The sequence below is a fragment of the Sciurus vulgaris genome, assembly GCF_902686455.1.
Source record: "Sciurus vulgaris genome assembly, chromosome: 10".
NCBI lineage: Eukaryota > Metazoa > Chordata > Mammalia > Rodentia > Sciuridae > Sciurus > Sciurus vulgaris.
This window is the reverse complement of record NC_136470.1, coordinates 102348303-102355990: the sequence shown is the minus strand read 5'-3', so window position 1 is coordinate 102355990 and position 7688 is coordinate 102348303.

The following is a 7688-nucleotide window of genomic DNA, read 5'->3' as shown; positions in this document are numbered from 1 at the left end:
GGTTTTTGGGGATTGGCTTATTTTGCTTAGCATGATATTCTCCAGTTCCATCCATTTACAGTTAAATGCCATCATTTCATTCTTCTTTAAGGCTGACTATACCCAAAGGGCTTAAAATCAGCCTACCACAGTGATGCAGCCACATCGATGTTTGTAGCAGCTCAACTCACAATAGCTAAACTATGGAACCAACCTAGGGGTCCTTCAATGGATGAATGGATAAAGAAAATGTGGCATATTTTTATTTTTAAAAGAGATTTAACTTCATAATATTGCTTGGGAATTGTTCCACACAAGATATGCACACCATCTTCATCTTCGTAATTTATTTTGTTGCATTTAGTTTAAGGACACCGTCTTCCCTGCTTCCTCCATCCTGATGCATACATGTTCACACAGATACCCACCTGGAGAACAAACAGAAAATATAAATTTTAAAGAAACTGCTTTTCATGGCTATTTCCTGATAGAAATGTTTTGAGTGACAGCTTTAATCAGGCAATAAAACTAGAGTCAGGAAACAAAAGGGCATAGTTTCTAGACAGTCCAAACAAGCAGGGTCATCACAGAAGACTTTCCCAGAGTACCTTTGATGTTTCCAGTCACTGTCCCGGCTGCAGGAGCACACAAGCAGTCATGCTGACGGCCTTCGTTCCCTCTGAGCTTATTGTACAATTAATATTGTAGCCAGAAAAATGAAAATTATTTTTAAAAGATCAGACATAAATCTAACATACTAGACAGTCAAGGTGTTTTTTTCCTTGTTCCCCGTTAGGAATTGCTCAATTATATACTACTTGAATCATTTTAATTATAAATCAGAGAAATGATATATTTTGCTTTTGTGTTTTCAAATGAATCAAAGACATTGCTGCTTACTGTGTTTACATAGTAATAATTTTATGTTTGCTCTGTGGTCCATCAAGTTGATATGTTTCCTCTAATTTTATTTGCATTTTTATTTTTGGGAGGTACTGAGAATTGAACCCAGGGATATTTTACCACAGAGCCACATCTCCAGCCCTTTATATATAGGTATTTTTAAATTTTGAGTCAGGATCTGGCTAAGTTCCTAGGGCCTTGCTAAATTGCTGAGGTTAGTTTTGAACTTATGTTGCTCCTCGAGGTCTCCTGAGTTGCTGGGATTACAGGCATGCAGCACAAACCCAGCTCCTCTGAGTTTGGAAAAAAAATTACAAGAAAATCAATGGCACATATTTAATGACATACATAAATGTTACTGAGCTACAAGGTAATTGGCCATAAAATAGGAAGCAGCTCACATAAATGATTATAATTAATATTCTTTATACTCTGGAATCAAAACTTCCTAGAGGAGATGCCATAGAAGAGGAAACTGTTCAGATGCCTTCCTAAGAAAGGAGTAGAACTTTCTACTTTTTAAAGAGTTGCTTTTAGGAAATAAGTTTGCAGACTCTTTTTCCCTTTCCTGTAGCTGTAACTCCACTTGAACAGAGGTGGAGGGAGCAAAATAGTGTGCCAGAATCAGAGTAGGTTAATCAGACTGATTTCCTAGCAGCTAGCTACAAAATAGTAATAACTGATAGCCTTCTTCAATGATTTAATTTAATTAGCAAATATTTATTGAGCACCTATTATGTCCTGAATGTGAAATACATAGGAAAGAATATGACCAGGACTTCTGTTTCCTTGGCATTTATAATCTAGACAAGGTATAGAATAGGAATCAAATTAACAATAAATTACAGGTTTTAGGTAGTGGTCAGGAAGAAATAAGCATATCATAGAAAGAAATCCAGAGTGCATGCAGAGATGGCCTCTCTAAGTCACAAAGACACTGAAATGTAAAGAAGAAAAGCCACACAAAGAGCGGGGAAACAAGGGGACAGCGGGAGCAAAGGCTCTGAGGTGTCCTGGAAACTGGCTTGCTTGGGATGACCAAAACCGCTGGGGTTGCAGTACAGTAGGCCCCGGGGAGTGTGACCCTAGGGGCGCAGAGGAGGGCAAGAACCTGGTGGGCCTGTCTTAGGAGCCTGGATCCCATTCAAAACACAACACAGAGCCAGGTGAAAGTCTCAAGCAGATGAATGGCTTAATTCAAGAAAGAACTTTTGGCAGCCATGTGGAAAATAGATTGGAGGAAGGCAAGAGTGGAAGTCAAGAGAGTAGAGGGGAGGTTGCTGGTGTTGCCCATGAGAGGGGACAATGGAGAGAGAGACCACTGAACGGCAGGGGTGTCTCTGAAAGAGAGAGCGGCCAGCTGATATCACCATGAAGGAGGAGGGGAAGGAACATGGCAATCATGACTCCTGTGTTTTGGGGGTGCCAAATTTAGAAGTGGGAGGCAAAAAATCCAGAGGTTTTTCTGGATATTTAATTTGAAGATGCTTTGTGAGGCATCCAGATGAACCTGTCAGTTAGATACTTCATTCTGGTGACATTGAAACCTTAGGACTGGAGGAGACTCTCAGAATATGCAGTTGGGGAAGAGAATGGGGCCCACTGATGAACCCGTGAATTCCTGGAGATGCTCAGTCCTGACCTGAAACCAATCTCCAACTGGTGGGAATATCTGAGGGTTTGTAGTATGTTTTCACTATTGCTGACCCCTTAGTGGTCAGGGAAATTAACCAGAGAAAATTTTTTTCTACCAGATCTTTTTTCTCCTGCCTATCTCTTCTAGTTCTACTATCCCCTGAGCCCTAGAAATGGACCCGCAGGGAGAAGGGAGGGAAAGTGTGGGTGGGTTTCTCATGCTCAGTGTCTGTGTAGGCTGTCACCTTAAGCAGTGCTACATTGGAGCCCTGCCCAGCTGTCAGAGGATTTTGCCACTTGTGTCTGTTGTCATGGGTTTAAGTAACTCTTGTGAGTCTTCCCTGAGAGCCAGAACCCTGCGAACTCCAGTCTCTGCATCTTCCTGTGGCTTGTAAGGAAGCGTTTGGCAGCTGTAGATGCTCTATAGTGAAACTGTAAAACTCTGGAAGGGACCTATGAAAGAATAAAGCCCAAGTTTCCTGTTTTACAAATGAGGGGATTGACTCACCCACAGCTGCTCATGAAATGAAAGGGATTATAGGTTTCATTTCACTGCTGATCTACTTCTTTGATCAAGGCAAGCTGATCAAGGCATCATTCAATCCAAGTATTGACACATTTTCTTTGGACCCTAAGAAAGGATCAGCTCAATGTTTAAAATCTACTGCATTGGGAAAAGAAATTGAGAATATATCCAAGTCCTAAAGCATGCATATGCCAAGAAATATCCCCAAATGCTGCTCTTTCCCCAAGCCTGAAGAAAACAGGTATTGTCCAGGTTTACCTAGAGTTTGAAATATTATGTCTGTAGAGGCTCAGAGTGTGCTATCTTGTGAATGACTATATAAAAGGTAGGAGAGCCTATAAATTAGAGAAAAGGGTTTATATTGTTTTAAGAGATTCCAATTCCCTTTAAGGCACTGTCTCTACGTGTCTGAATATCAATAGGCTGGCATCCGTGTTTAATAATTGATAAAGCTTGCTCTTCCATAAAGACTGATTTGAGAAACAAGAACCAGAAGATGTTATGAATTCAGTGGGAAAAGGCACTGTTTAATCTTTTCTGAGAAATGTCTGATGAGAGAAACACATTATTTTCTGAGTATGTCTCTTCTCGTCTGACATTTTGCACCTGATTTATGTGAAGTGTCTGGATGTCTGTTTATGCTTTCAGTGAATGGAGGAACACGCTCTTCTTCAAGATTCAGAGGTTTTTGGTTCAGAAGAAGCTTTAGAGAGAATTCAGTGCATCTCTTTTACTTTCTGAAAATGAAATGAGATAAGAGGCTTGGCCAAAATTATACCATGATAGTGAGATGGGCCTGCTACCCAGGCCTCACGGTGTGCGACAGCACGACACTGCTTTTCCCCATGTTTGAATTCAAGCAAGTGGGAAATGGCTGCTAATATGACCTGGGTAGGGTTTTATTTTCTTTAAGTTTTCATTTCATACAAGTTTCATCTTTTATTCTAAGAAAAGTAATCATAGTAGAGCAGAGAAAGGAGAACATGGGGAGAGGGTAGGGGAAGGAAAGAGGAAGTACTGGGATATGACATAGAGCAAAATATATTCCCTGCAAGTATGATTATGTCAAAATGAACTCCATTATTATGTGTAACTATCATGTACCACAAAAACACTTTTTTAAAAAAGTAATCATATTAAAAATTTTAGAGGACATAGGAAAAAAAAAAAAAAATGCCCTAAGTCGGGTATGGTGGCACATGCCTGTAATTCCAGCAACTCAGAAGGCGGAGGTAGAAGGATCACAAGTTCAAGGCCAGCCTCAGCATCTTAGTGTGACCTTACGCAACTGAGCAAGACCCTGTCCCAAAACAAAAAAAGGGAAGAAGGTGGGGGTGTAGCTCAGTGGTAAAGTGCCCCTTGGTTAAATCTCCAGTACACACACACACACACACACAAAGCCAAGCCATGCATGTGATCACTGTTAACATTTTATTGTCATTCCTCCTAGAATCCCAGTCCCACCATGTGGATATTTAAAAATAACTGTTATTTAGTGTGTACGTATATTTTTTCAGTTAACATATCATAAACATTCCTAATGGATGCAGAATATTCAGGCAAATAGATATGCTATAATTTGCTGACTCTTTCTGTGGTTGTTGGATATTTACTAGGATTCCAACTTCTTACTATGATACATAGCAACATTATGTGATAGATAAACATCTTACGGCAGATGACTTTTCCAGTAGACTATACCCTTCTATAGAACTCCGTGAAATTGGAGAGCCATGGTTATTACTACTTGAATTGTCATAGGGTGAGTCCAAGTCACTATTGCTTTACAATATTAACCACTGTCATTAATAACATCGGCTAGCGTCCTCATTGAACATGGCACCTATTTGAGTTGTCACCCTTCCTATGGCTACTGAGTCCTCCTGGGACCATCTTCAATCCTCTTTACCTGAACATTTTAGCTTTTTGAAGTGCTCACCTATTTTTTATTTTTCTTAATTGCTCACCGTCCCCTAAACATGACATGTGGTTGCATGGGTCTTTCTTGCTAAAATGGGAAGCTCCTGAGGATGAAGTCTGTGTCATGTTCATCTATAAGTTCCCAGGTTCTTGGGTAATGCCCAGCATACACTGAGTGTTGAATAAATATCTAACAAATGTATGAATGGATTGGTGAGTGAGAAATTGAGGCTACACATTCTCTCCCTGTTTGTTCAGTAAGGGTGACTTCTGAATGCATTGTGTCATTTATGTCCTTTGTCCATTTAATTACTGGTGTCAGAGTTTCATTGATTCTTAGTTGTTTTTTTAATTTGAGAAGACATTTTACTTTGCCTGTCTCATTTGACCTAATATTTCTATAAGTTTGGTATTAAAGGCTAATAATTGTCATCTCTTGGGTATATTTTCTCTACCTAAAAGGTGCTCAAAGGGTAGAGAATAGGGGTGGGAAGTGGAGAGAGGAAAAGAGAGGGAAATGAATTTTGTGGCAAGTTGACTAGTTGGTTACTCTATTTAAATAGACTGCCTGGGGTCATTCATGTGAAAAGAGAAAATGTGTTGACCACATTTCAGGTCCTCTGAAGCTGAAAAGATCAACCAGCCCCTGCATGCAGTAAACAAATTCTGCTCATCCATACAGAGGGGTAGGTTTCAATCAGAAACCACACAGAGCAGTGATTGAGTAATTTCTTAACGTATTCCATTTGTAAATCAGAAGTGAAAACATGCATTAGTAATTCTTGAGTCCTTGATGAATCAGCACTGTCCACAGAAAATAAACACACCACCCTTACTTGAAGGGAGAGAAAGTCTCACCTGGCTTTCCTTACTTTGTTTCTCAAATATGCTTTTCCTAAACATATCAAAAATTGTATCATACCTGGTCATTCTGCCTCTGCTGCAGCACTTGCAAACTTGATGGTTTTCTAGTTAATTTTTAATAAAGCAGACATTCATATGATGCAAGCTGTCAGGAGCCCTCAGGATAATATCAGCCCTCTCTGGTCACCTGAAGTGGAAGCATCAGCCATGTGACTGGAAATAAAAAACCCCAGTTCCCAAGATGGTTGGACCCATTCTTTGGAAGAGGAAATCTCTGATTCACAGGCAAAACAACCATTTTCCCTACTGGAAAAAAGCCTCTTGAGCTTAGGGATCCATAATGGAAATGTCAATATGTCCCCAGAATATGGGCCAGAACCTAGCTGGCAGCTCTAAACACATATTTGAAAGATAAATACACGGCTGGGGCCGCTTTGCCTTGGACAGTGGACTGGATATTTCCTGTGCATCCCCAGATCAACATTCTACCCTCTACCTCCTGTTTTCTGCCTGGGACAGGGGTGGGGAGCTGACCCCATGGGCCAGGTTAGCGGGATCCATTTATTCCTACCTTTCTAGGTGATTTTAGCCAAGGAGGAGTCCCAGAAGGAGTTTGGAGGGCTGCAGCAGAATGAGGCTGGGGTACTTTTTTCCTCACATACCTTTGGGATCTGCCCTGGCTGACCCTTTCCTAGCAGTCACAGCTCCTGTCAAAGTGACTCTGTGCTTGATCCTCTCTTTCTAGGTCCCAGTGATTTTCTGGCCCTTCTGGCTTCATCCTAAGCACACTGTGCTATCCCACAACCCACCCACGCCTTGGTAAATGCCCCTTTGTTAAACTCCCCTTGAATGATCCTAATTTGAATGTGTCATCTATTTCCTTCTGGAGTTCAACTAATAGAGACATTGATAAGGATGTGCATCCTGGTATAGTGGTCGCACCCTAAAATTCAGCCTGCCATCTGCTCACCAAGCTGTGTGCCCTGGGGAAAGAGGTGCTTTTCCCTAATGTTCAGCAGAAGAGTGTAAGATGCCACCTTGAGCTGAATGTATGTATATGATCCTCAACTTATTCTTTAAAAAATCTTCTGAAAGATCTGTTTTCTGTTTCCCCTGCTCTCTCCTGCCGTGTTGCAGTGCAGCCTGAGTTAGTCATCTCTATCCCCAGCTATGGCCACAGAAACAGCAATAAGAGGGGCTCCCTTTGCCATCCGAGGGTTGACCACTTTGGCTATAAAACAGGCAGAAGCAGAAAGACCACAAACCGAATCTTATAGACCCTCTGGTCATTGGGGGTTTTGTGGGCCCAGTGGTCATGGGAGGCTGCTTTTAACTTTTCCTGCTGTCCTGTTTGCATGCAGGCTTGCCCTCCTGCGGCTCACTGAGGGCCGTGCATGATGCAGGCCTGCAGCACATCAGCAGAATCTGTCTTCATTTCTCTCTGTAGTGTGGGTGATGGAAATGGAGCTAAAGGACAGAGAATGCCTCAGTGCAGTGAAGTCATCCACCCTGTCTCAATCCTGCTCCCTTGAGGAATATGAGATCCAGTCTGGTGGGTGTGTTTAGACTCCCAGCTTTGTTATTGTTCAAGTTTTCTTGCCAATCATGGCTGATGATTTTAATTACTTCACAAGTTCTGTCTCAGCACTTGGAATGCTCTCGAGGAAGGGTGCTGTGGTTGCATGTTGGGAATGCAGTATGTCACTCTATTCGATTCTCTTGTCTGCAGTCACTGAGGGTGTGCTGGGTCTATTGAGTGAAGGAGACATTTATCTCCTCATTCACACAAAAGAATTGACAGTTAGCTGGGTTACTAGACCATGCTAAGGCCTCTAAATCTGATCTGATTGTTTGGTTCAGA